This window comes from Mixophyes fleayi, chromosome 3 (genome assembly GCF_038048845.1).
Source record: "Mixophyes fleayi isolate aMixFle1 chromosome 3, aMixFle1.hap1, whole genome shotgun sequence".
Classification (NCBI taxonomy): domain Eukaryota; kingdom Metazoa; phylum Chordata; class Amphibia; order Anura; family Limnodynastidae; genus Mixophyes; species Mixophyes fleayi.
This window is the reverse complement of record NC_134404.1, coordinates 189,375,326-189,388,360: the sequence shown is the minus strand read 5'-3', so window position 1 is coordinate 189,388,360 and position 13,035 is coordinate 189,375,326.

The window sequence follows — 13,035 nt, the reverse complement described above, 5'->3', positions numbered from 1 at the left end:
CTTGTCGTAACAGGAAGGATTAAAAACGATATTTCTTCATGATGCAGGGCACCAATCTGAAGTGTTACTGGAGACGTACTCTGGGTGATGAGACCATTGATGAGACGTGATCCATCTATAGCCGTCACAGTAATGGGTGTTTTTAAGGTGATCACTGGTAGAGACCATTGATTTACTAACGATTTGGAAATAAAATTTCCTGCTGCTCCGGAATCAATCAATGTCTGTGACTCAAAGGTTTTGGTAGCACAGGAAATCGTAACATCAAAAGCGCAGACTTTAGATTTCATGGAAGATGGAGAGGACTCCAGGGACCCTAATTTCACCTCTCCAGAACTAGTTAGGGCCTGGCATTTCCCGATCTCTTAGGGCAAGAGCTGAGAATATGAGTGGAATCAGCACAATAGATACAGAGTCTATTCTTTACTCTTCGTTTCCTCTCCTCGGAAGATAATTTAGAACGTCCTATCTCCATGGGAATCACAGAGGGTGAAACTGGACGAAATTGAGGGTTAGAACGAAGAGGTGCTTTAGCAGAAGTTGTTTTCTCAGCCTCTCTTTCACGAAATCTCATATCAACACGATGACATAGAGAGATCAAATCTTCAAGTGATGAAGGAAGCTCTTGAGTAGTCAGTGCATCTTTAATTTTATCGGAGAGCCCCTGCCAGAAGGCGGCAACTAGGGCTTCAGTGTTCCACTGAAGTTCAGAGGCTAAGATCCTAAATTGAATGACGTACTGGCCTACTGTATGAGATCCTTGTCGTAGGCGGAGGATGCTGGAAGCAGCGGAGGTCACACGACCTGGTTCATCGAACACACTTCGGAATATAGAAATGAATTTGGCACTATCTTGTAATATTGGATCATTTCTTTCCCACAGAGGGGAGGCCCAAGCCAGGGCTTGTCCTGAAAACAAAGAGATAAGATAGGCCACTCTGGAACGATGGGTAGAAAAATTTTGAGGTTGGAGCTCAAAATGGACTGAACATTGGTTCAGGAAACCCCTACAAGTTTTGGGGTCTCCATCGTACTTTGACGGAGTAGGCAGGTGAAGCGTGGAAGCTGTAGACACCTGGGATGGCACTGGGGAAACGGAGGAAAGCACAGGAGCCTCAGGAGTAGCTGTCACAGTCTGTCCAGATGTTCCTTGGGAGGTTAATGACTGATAACACTAAAGTAACAGCTGTTGGCGGGCATCCTGTTGCTCCACACGGCTGACGAGATGCTGCAGCATCTCCTTGGCTGTAGGTTCCGTATCTGGGTCTGTCATGGCCTGATCTTACTGTCACGGGCACTAGGAGTCTTTACCCAGGGATCACCAGGTGGTAGGCTTACCAGAGCAATGTAGATGGTAATAGAGTACTCTGGTAGCAGGATGATCACGGAACAGGCAATGGTAGATGATGAGATGCTCAGGAAAGTCTATGACTAGCAGCACTGGTAATATGGAGGTATTAATACACGAGGAACTGTATGGACAAGGACACGTGAAGGTAGTCAGTGGTCTGCGATAGCAAGTTGTACCACTGCTATAGTGAGGAGGAATGTCCAACAGCAACGAGGAGGTGATGAGAGTCAGCGGTCTGCGGAGAGCAATTTGTACCGCTGTCTGAGTGAAGGAATGGAATCCAAGTGGAGGTATCCGGGTAGTCAGTGGTCTGCGATAGCAAGTTGTACCACTGCTATGTGAGAGGATACTGGAACAGGTGATACAGGAAACAGGGATCAGTGGTCTGCCTTCAGCAAGTTGTACCACTGAATATATATGTGAGGAGGTGTACGGGGAGAGACTGCAACACAGGATGTACACGGGCACCTTAAACACGATCCACAATAATATGCACAATATATATAAATGACTGAACAGGTCTGCAAATATAGAAAGTCTCTTGAAGTAATCCAGCACAAGATAACACAGTCAATGATGGCAATAGACTCAGCGGATAGCAGACTCCAGAGGAGAACCAACACAGTCCAGCAAGGTATGCAATACACCAGCACAGTCAATGAGAAGTATGCATACCGTGGTTCAGAAGTAGGCAGTCAGATAGGAGTGCAGCGATACCTGAGCGGCAGGAGGCCGGCAGGATGAGAAGTCCCTGGAGGAAGAGTCTAGTAGGTGCAGCGCACAGGTAAGTAGACCAACAGGGACACGAATCCACAGGAATCAGTAGAACGTGGAACTGGACTCATGGAGGACCCAGGAGAATGGAGATGATCTAGCAGAGGAGTAGCTGATGAGATACGAATCCAATGCTGACAGGAGGGTAGAGACCAGCAGGACACAGGAAGGCGTGGAGAGCGGATCAGCAGCGGGTGGACGATAGTGCTGACAGCAGTAGCAGGGCTCTGCGGACACACGGAGGTAACCAGTAGCAACCAACAGGTACCAATAGCGATGGAACACGGGAGAGCAGAGTAGACCAGGAGCTGTTGATCACGAAGAGAAGCAGATGGTAATAATAGCAGCAGTCTCGAGGAAACACGGGAGAGATGAGATGAGGCTGAGGTGCACAGGAGCAGCGGATAGGAATCAGCTAACAGTCACGATGGTGAACACAGGCGAGTTGCAAGCTGGAGACTGTAGTGCACGGAGGCAGCGGATAGGAATCAGCTAACAGTCACGATGATGAACACAGACGAGTTACAAGCTGGAGACTGTAGTGCACGGAGGCAGCGGATAGGAATCAGCTAACAGTCACGATGATGAACACAGACGAGTTGCAAGCTGGAGACTGTAGTGCACGGAGGCAGCGGATAGGAATCAGCTCACAGACTTGATGATGAACAGGTGAGTGGATGTGGAGAGAAGGCTGTAGTGCACGGAGGCAGCGGGTAGGAATCAGCAAACAGTCACAATGGAATATGATAGCGTTGAAGTGGTATAGAAGACTGTAGTGCACGGAGGCAGCGGATAGGAATCAGCAAACAGTCACAATGGAATATGATAGCGTTGAAGTGGTATAGAAGACTGTAGTGCACGGAGGCAGCGGATAGGAATCAGCCAACAGTCACGATGATACAGTTGATGGTAGAAGTGGTATGGAAACCACAGTAGTAGAAGTGGTTTGGAAACCACAGAGGTAGAAGTGGTTTGGAAACCACAGGAATCAGCAGCGCTGAATACACGAGGAAACATAGGAACACCTTCAGAGACTCATGGGGCATGAGACTCCAAGATCAGGCAACGTGGTGTTGACCACAGGTGCTTAATATAGGGAGTGTTGCCTGATCTGCCAATTGAGTTAAAGGGACATACACTGAAGTATAGGAAAGGGCTGCGCATGCGCAGACCCTCAGGATGGAGGACGGCCACGGTTCCTAAATGTCCGGGAAGAGGCACTCACGGTCCGGTGAGTGACAACAGCTCTGCCCTCTCGCTCGCTAAGCAATCCTTCTTTAAATCCCTCATCTCCTCCCAGTCCTCCAACCCCCGCTGCTCTTCGGTACCTTTAACACTCTCCTGTCTCCCCCACCTCCCCCCCCCTTCCTCCTTATCTGCCACTGACTTCACCTCCTTTTTCTCCTCTAAAATCGCGGCCATCAGACTTGAAATCTCCTCCTCCACCCACTCTTCCGCCACCCCCCCTCTCGCCCTTCCTCCCCCCTCCACTCTCCCCCTAGCCACCAACTCCTTCTCTCCTTCCGCCCCACCTCGGGTGAGGAAGTCCACTCTCTAATTTCTTCTTCCCCCCCTTCTACCTGCCCCCAGGACCCCATCCCTTCTCACCTTCTTCGCTCCCCTTCCGCCTCCACATGCTCCCACCTCGCTCACCTCTTTAATCTGTCCCTCTCCACCGGCATCTTCCCCTCCGCCTTTAAACATGCTCTCGTCTCACCCATTCTCAAGAAACCTAATCTTGACCCTACCTCACTCTCTAATTACCGCCCCATTTACCTCCAAAATGCTCGAGAGACTTGTCTGCAACCGTCTCTCCACCTACCTCTCTGAACACTCCTTCCTTGACCCTCTCCAATCAGGCTTCCGCCCCCTCCATTCCACTGAAACTGCTCTGGCTCAAGTTACGAACGATCTCCTCTCGGCTAAAGCCATGGGCCACTACTCCCTCCTGATTCTCCTCGACTGCTCAGCGGCCTTTGACACCGTTGACCACCCCCTCCTGCTTCACACCCTTCAGTTCATTGGCCTCTCCGGTACCGTCCTTTCTTGGTTCACCTCTTACCTTGCCGACCGTTCCTTCTCTGTTTCCACCTCTGATTCTCTCTCCCCTTCTTCCTCCCTTCCAGTCGGGGTCCCTCAGGGCTCTGTCCTTGAACCCTTACTATTCTCACTATACACCTCTTCTCTGGGTGCACTCATCAGCTCCTTCGGCCTCAAGTACCACCTTTATGCTGATGACACTCAACTCTACCTTTCCTCTCCCTTCTTTCCAGGGTATCCGCATGCCTCTCTGCCATCTCCTCCTGGATGTCCTCTAGATTTCGTAAACTCAATCTTGCTAAAACTGAACTCATTGTCTTTCCTCCCTCTCGTACCTCCTTCCCCTCTGACCTCTCCATCACTGTTGACAACTCATCTATCTCCCCTGTTCCCCAACTCCGTTGCCTAGGTGTCATCCTCGACTCCTCTCTCTCCTTTGCCCCTCACATTCACTCTCTCGCCAAATCCTGCCGTTTCCAGCTTCGCAACATTGCCCGCATTCGGCCCTTCCTCTCCCAGGATGCCACCAAATCTCGCGTCCACTCTCTGATTATCTCCCGCTTGGACTACTGCAACCTTCTCCTTATCGGCCTCCCCCTCTCTCATCTCGCTCCCCTTAGATCTGTACTTAACGCCGCTGCTAGGCTTATTTTCCTCTCTCGCCGTTCCACCTCTGTATCCCCACTCTACCAAGCCCTTCACTGGCTCCCCTTCCCCTACAGAATCCTTTTCAAGCTCCTCACTCTGACTTACAAGGCCCTCGCCAACTCCACTGCTCCCTACATCTCTAACCTTATCTCTATTCACACTCCCTCCCGCTCACTGCGATCGTCGCCTCTCTTCCCCTCTGATTACCTCCTCTCACGCACGTATCCAAGACTTCTCTAGCGCCGCTCCCCTCCATTGGAACAAGCTCCCCCGCTCCATCAGAACTTCCCTTAATCTGTCCTCTTTCAAGCGAACATTAAAAACCCACCTTTTCCTTAAAGCCTTCCAGTCTCATGCCTAAACTCCCACCGGTCGGCTACCTCTCTTTCTCATCCCTTCTCCCCCTTCCTCGACTCCGTCTCCGTTTCTCCCGTCTCTCCGTCTCATCCATGTGTCTGTCTGTCTTCCCCTCCCTTTAGATTGTTCGCTTCTGTGAGCAGGGCTCTCCTACCTTCTGTTTCCATCACTTTTAACTGCGCTCTCCAGCTACTCAGCTCACCTCCTCTCAGTCCCTCTGCCCTCTGTCTCCTCTCGCTTCTCTCCGCTCCCCTCAGTGACTCTCAACCTGTCATCCGTGCCCACCCTCTTGGGCCATAGTTACCTGCCTATACTCACTTTTCCCCTCCCTCCCTCTCTTTCATGCTGTGCCTGAGCCCCCAGAGTTATAGTGCTTACTGTTACTTGTACTGTGCTGTTTCACCTTGTACTGTGCCATTGTTTGTCCTTGTACGGCGCTACGGATACTTTGTGGTGCCCTATAAATAAAAATTAATAATAATAATAATAAACAGTACGACCAACCAAATGAGCCGACAGTAGACACTTTGGGATGACTTTCGAACATTGTGTCATTGTGCACATTAACCCGACTTCCGACCGAACGGTCATATGTTGGCTGATTGGCCCGATGATTGGACGAAAAGCTCCAGTGTGGACCTAGCCTAACACTTGATAATAAAACCATGAATCAATATTATATTTTAATAGCCATTACTTTGAAACAAATGTAAAATACAGATTATCAGGGGCATCAATTTAGGAAAATTTATGATCAAATTATTAAAATGATGCACAGTCTGGAAAAGTCAGGGCTACAGTTTTAACTCTCATATGTACTTGGGCATTTGTAAATATTTTTCTTAGCAAATACAAGAACACATTTTCTACAAAAAGTATCTGTATGCATTACTAAATAATATACACATGTTTGTAGCAAATGTGTGTACTGTAGATAAAAAACAGAAAGTTATATCTTGTATGGTATTAATAAATTTAATAACTCATGGGAAAGAAAGTAGTGATTTTCTTGTTCACAATCTCTTAACTTTCATAGCAGATAGCAACTCACAGTAGATGCACCAGCAACATCAATCCAGTTATGAGGGCAAATGACATAGGTCTCCATGATAAAGTCTTCTCACTCTCCCATGTGAAGCAAGGTGGAGAAAAAGAAAGGTGGGAGGAAAAGGAGGGAGAGGGGAATCTTTGCATCTATCTGAGAGAATTCTGTTTTTGTTATGAGGTAACAGACACTTCAGATTAAAGCGCCATTCAGATTGTGAGTATTACCGATTGTAGCCCTCCCTCTTCATTACAGGATTCTCCTTTTCTCTGACCAGGAACCATTTCAGGGCACCATGCAAATGTGAACCCTCAAGAAATTGTGGTCATAGGCCATTACCCTTTGTGTCCTCTTTAAACAATGTCACTGGTAGGCATGGGAAATCAACATTTGCTGTCATCAACACAATCTTATTTCCCACCATCACTTAAACAATTCAAAATGAAAGGGGGGAATTTAAGGTTTGCAAAGGTATATTATCCCAAAATACCACTCCTGTTTATAGAGTTATGATTATGCCATTATTTTGGTGCAGGGGTGGTGACATTGTATAATACTCATCCACAAATATCCTTGCCTCTAATTATTATTATTACCATTTATTTATATAGCGCCACTAATTCCGCAGCACTGTACAGAGAACTCACTCACATCAGTCCCTGCCCCATTGGAGCTCACAGTCTAAATTCCCTAACACACACACACACACACACACACACACACACACACACACACACAGGCACGCACACAGACTAGGGTCAATTTGTTAGCAGCCAATTAACCTACCAGTATGTTTTTGGAGTGTGGGAGGAAACCAGAGCACCGGGAGGAAACCCACGCAAACACGGGGAGAACATACAAACTCCTCACAGATAAGTCCATGGTCAGGAATTGAACTCATGACCCCAGTGCTGTATGCCAGGAGTGCTAACCACTAGGCCACCGTGTAGCCTCTTACCTGCTTTTTTTTTTTTTAACAATTATTGGAATACTTATTCCTATGGAGCTAAACACAATAATAAGAAATTAAATATTAAAGATGCAAAACTGTATTGAACTGATACACACCGAGACCAGCCAGTGTAAGGAAGTTTACACAATTGTTGCATGCTAAGGCCAGGAAGTTTAATATGCATGCTGCCTTATCTTGAAGAGTGAACCAGAAAGTTTATTTTTAAACTAGTCAAGTAGCTGGTTATTGATTAAACCCTCAGCAGATAACATTCCTTTTGTTATCCAATTTGTTTTCAAATATTTATTTTAGAAACAAGAAAGTGGTCTCCTCTATGTTATAGGTTTTTTAGCATGAAAAGGAAAACCTTTAATTTTACATTTTCCTCATACATTTTACAGGAATATAATTGAAAGAAAGTTAAATAGTCACGTTACTCAACTAATGTTCATTTCCTAGAAATAATGTAGCTAAACAAGTGTGCAGATTATTTGACTTGTGAAATAACATCTTTTTACCACTGAAATAAAGTGAGGATGTAAAAAAATCCCTGAAAATACAGATGTAAATATCAATGTGGTATCCATATGCAATGATGTTAGCTACAGTATATATAAAAGAGTTAATGTTTAATATACTGTAATAAGTTGTGTCAATATATTGTGAATAAGTTGATAAGGATAATTGATAAAAAATAATAAATGGAATTACTTAAGTCATAATAAACTGAGACTACGTGGAATGATAATTGGCACATAGTTTTAAAGCTTAACATTGTTATTTAGTTTGACAGGTTTAGCGATGTAGGTATAAGTAAATGTCCGCATTGTTATTGTTTTGGAGGTTTGTCCCTCCAACTTCTACTTTGTGTAATGCCTGGCTTAATGACCCCATGTGTCCTGGTTTTCCTTGGAGAGTCCCTTTTATCTACTTGAAATAATTAACTCAACATTACCATTTTTCCACAATTTAAGCTTTTGCTGCAACCAAAATTAACAAATTAAGTGTAATACATTCCAATATTAAAATTTACCTTCTTTAAAACCGTTTTTGATTTCACAATTTTGTGAGCCCTATCTATGCTGTTTTTAATTTTTGCAATTTCCTCCCACACTATTCCTCTTTACATATCTGTTTATAGTGGTACAAAGACAGATAATGAAAGTACGATTATCTTCCCTTAACTAAAGAGATCTTTTAGGAAATCATATATTAAAAAAAACCAAACAGAAACACAATGTAAATCATGTTTCGTTTTCAGAAAAAAAAAATCCTAAATGTTACGTTGTGTTACAAAAACGGCTGGTTATACCTTGTTAAACTGGTTTCCTTTACTCCTCCATGGCAGCATACACTATGGCGTTAATCTCCTCTTGCACGTGAGTGCAAGAAGACACACCCAGAGGGTATATAGGGTACACCTCCGTCCTTCCTGTGTCTCCTTGTTTTCCCAAAGCTGAAAAATATCTTAGTCTCATATTAGAAACAAGCAAACAGAAAAATAACTTAGGACGGGCAGCCTGCTGCCATGGAGGAGTAGAGGAAACCAGTTTAACAGGTAATAATACCTATCCTCTTCCTCCTCCATGTCAGCATATACTATGGGGTGATACAAAAGCTACATTTCGCCTAGAGTGGGCCTCATCATATAATGTAATGGAAGCTTAATGGGTTCAACTTGAACATATAACATGTATATACCCACACACACACACACACATATATATATACAAGTTAACCCGTGCATGATACTCATGCATTCTAGTCAAATCAAGCTACTTAAGGTGTTAAAAAGGTTCTTGTCATGCATTTGGGCCTAGCCCAGGCCTCCTCAGGGGAAGAGCGTTACTTCCCGACATAAGCGCCCTTTTTTAACGTGGTTTTGTCCACGTCACCACCTCATCATTTTTCTCCATCACCTCATCCTTCATCAAGCTACTTAAGGTGTTAAAAACTCCCCACTGTCACCCCCGGCAACCACCAACCACTCTCAACTGTCACTTCTCCTTCAAGAAATATATAGGTCAGTGTATAACTCTGCCCAGCAGGTGGCGCTGCAGCTTGGTTTTTTTTTTCCACACACGCCACTAGGCATTTATATAGTAGATATATATATCCCTGCATTTTATTATTATTAGTTTTGCTTATTTTATCATTTTTGTTTGTTTTTTTTAAGTCATATTACTGTACTCAACACTATCCTTATCTAATGCTAAATTTTATCCATTTCGCCACTGGACCACTTTCTATTGCCGCTGATTAGAACAAACATCTGATTTGTTTTACTAAACTCCTGTTGTCTTTAAATAAATCTTAATGGCACTGACCAAGTCTAAACAATGAATCTCCTTTCTTTTGAGTTATTTTGTTTTTGTTTTGGACATGGTGTAGGTAGAACAATTTCTTGATTTATATGGAATTGTGATACCACTTTTGGCAGAAATTTTGGGATAATTCTTAACACCACCTTAACCTCACGCAGGGGCAGGCTGGGCTGGTCCCACAGTGGGCTACCTTGGGCTGGGTCACTGGGCCACCTGCATTTTTTTCTTTAAAAATAGGCTGCTAAGTCGAGTCTTGCCCCCAGCTAAAATTTGCCAGCCCTCCCCTGCCTCTTCTGCCCAGAGAGCTTGTAGCTGATATCTCTTCACTGAGATATTTGCTATTAGGAAAAACTACCTTCATTGATAAGTATTTCATGGGAACCACTTCTAAAGGTTCAGAAGATGCTTCTGTCAGGGTCTCGAATACCAGGTTCAAGTCCTATGGAGCCAAAGGAAAGTGATAAAAGGGTTTTATTCTCCGTGCTGCCTGCATAAACTTCTTTACAAACCTATTTACGGCCAACCGTCTTTGTAATAATGCTCCCAGAGCAGATATTTGGACCTTTCGTTTATTAACCACTAGTCCTTTATAAAACCAGTCTTGTAGGAACTCAAGAATAGTACCTATGGATGGACCCTTAGTTGAAAACTGTTTATCCGAGCACCATTTACAAAAAGTGTCCCAAATTCTATAATCTGTCTTGGATATTGACCCTTTTCCTTGCATTTCAAGCGTAGTGATTTGTAGTTGAAGGAAACACTGTTTCTGTACCGCTAGCTGTAACACCTGAGGGAACCAAGCTTTGCGGGGTCAAGAGGGTAATAATACTCTTACTGTTACCCTGTTCCTCCTTGTATTAGCATCATGTGTATCATGGGTGTTGGTGAAAATACATAGCCCAGATTGAATTGCCGTTTACTGAGAAGGCATCCATAGCCTCTGCTTCTTTGCCAATATGCCTGGCATAAAACCTTTTTGTCTTGGCATTTTGTGAGGTCATCATGAGGTCTACTTGTGGGTGGTCCCACCTTTTTACAAGTTTGTAAAATTATCCGTATATTTAATGCCCATTAACCTGGGTGCAAGATGTTTCCGATTAAAAAATCTGCACTGGTGCCAGCTATGTGCACTGCTAAGCTGTTCTCTGTCCACAGCAGTAGAGGCTGTACCTCTATCATAACGCAGCTTTTTGTGAACCTGTGATAATGTATATAAGACAATACTGCCTGGTTGTCTGAGTGTATTATGACATACTAACCTGTAGTAAGATCCTGGAGTGAATGCATGATTCGACCACAGCCTTCATTTCCCATACATTTAAGGGTAAAGTGGCCATCTCTTCTTACCACTGGCCTTGCACAATCTGTACACGTGTTGCACCCCAGTCAAATAGACTTGTGTCTGTTGTACTAACTATATGTTCATGATCTGTAAAGGAACTGTCGCTTCCCAAAGTGCTGTTTGTGGACCACCACTGCAGATAATGTCTCACCTGCTTTGTTAGTGAAATCAGCTGACTTTCATCCGATGTATTTCTATTCCACCTGGATAGAGCAATTTATTTGAAGACTTCTCATATCTAATCTAGCCCCTGGTACCTAGACCTAACCTCTGAGGCAGTTCTCTGCCATGAGTCAAGGTGTTCTTAAATCTTTGTTTTCTTTTTGTCAGAAAAGATCGCCCTTGTGCTTTATCTGTACACCTTTCAAGAATTGTATTCTTTGTGTGGAAAATAAAGGACTCCTTCTTTTGTTTTTATTATCCAGCCCTGGTCTTTCAGGGCCTGCAGCACCAGACTGATGGTTCTCTCTACATTCTCTGCTGAAGATGCTGCTATTAGGATTTTGTTTATGTAAGACCATACGGCCATCCCCTCTTTTCTCTACTTCGCCATGACCACAACTAGTTTTTTGGTCCCGTCCACAGTGCAAGTGGAGTCCCTTGCACTGACAGTGATAGATAAATATATATATATTTTTTTTTTATGTACTTGGTAGATTAGAATATAGAGATAAACATCCTTTAAATCTATTGGTGTAAGGAATGTTCCTACTTCCATAGCACTGACTATCTTAAATCTCCTGGTATTGATATGTTTATTGAGTTAACCTAAATCTAGAGTCATCCCACATTAAAGCAGCATAGGGTTTCAAATTGGCTGCCTCAGATTGTAATGACATCTAGTATAATAAATGCTGCCATGAGTTTAAGAAAAACTTCCAAATCATAGGCTGATACGTACACTGGTTTTGAAGTTATATAAGTTATATGCCTTTAAATTGTAAAAGATTTTTATTTTTAAATGCATTTGTAGCTTACCTAATTGAGACTAGAGAGTTGGGCAAGGTCTTATTAACCCTCTCTTTATGAGCTTTCATCCAATATATATCTCTGCAGTATGTTTCAATAAAAATGAAAAAAAATTCAGAGCAAAAGAATACTGATTTCCTCAAAAAAAACCTATTTTTTTTTTATTATTTATTTATTTTGTAAAAAACATCTCAGAATTGTTCATACTTAATAAATTCTCAAGTTTGTTTGGAATCATGATGGAATTATCTACTACAAGAGCTTTAATTTTTGAGTGATTCATGGAAATTGTATTTATTGAGGCAATATACAACTGAGAAATCAACAACCTTCTTTAGAGAAACGCAAATTCCTCTTCTGGGGAAGACAGCCTGATCTTCCCCCAGACCATTTGAAATAATGTCATCTGATTTTTGGCTAAACCGATAATCCCCGTAGAAGGAATGTGCTATCAGTTTATTTTTAGACTATAACCAAATCATGGGTGTAGCCACAATGCTCTATAACACCTGAGGGAGCCATGGTCTAGAAGCTTCTTTTATTGCATCCAGGAATGTTTCACACATAATTCAGTACCAACTGCATATGTATATATGCATTTATTTTTTCTTAGACATTCTTCAGGAGTTCACTCCTCCGTTATCCCATTCTGAATACATTTTTCCAATCATTCCCCAGATACATAATGCTATGGATATCACAGCTGCATGTACAGCAGGCCTTAACTGCCCCAGAAAACAAGTGTAAAAACTTTTTTTTTCTTGCACATCCTTCAATCCTTCTATCCATAGCATCCCTGAAGAAGTTAACATCCTCAAGTGGAATTGTAGTTCTTTTGGTCAGTCCGACTACTGCTGTGTCCACGGTTGGGGGTGTATCCCAAGCCATAGTCTCCCCAAGAACAAAAGGGTACATTTCAAAGAAATGTATTCATGCTAAAACATCTAAGAATTTCTAATACTTCTGATAACTTTATTTAACGAAACAAGGCGACCCTTCTTTTTAGGCTCCTGAAACAATGCTTCCTGCAAAGGCTGTGCTTCTGAAACATTCTCAATTTCCATCACCTTGTGAATGGCTCTTAACAGACATGCATGATTCCACCTGCTGGTCATAATCTTCTGAGGCAACACTAATTACTGAGCTTGGCTCTTTAGAACTCAGCTGCTGTAAATTATCCTGGGTAATGAAAGTTTCAGCTAATGCAAACTTCATCCACTTTTACATTTTAAC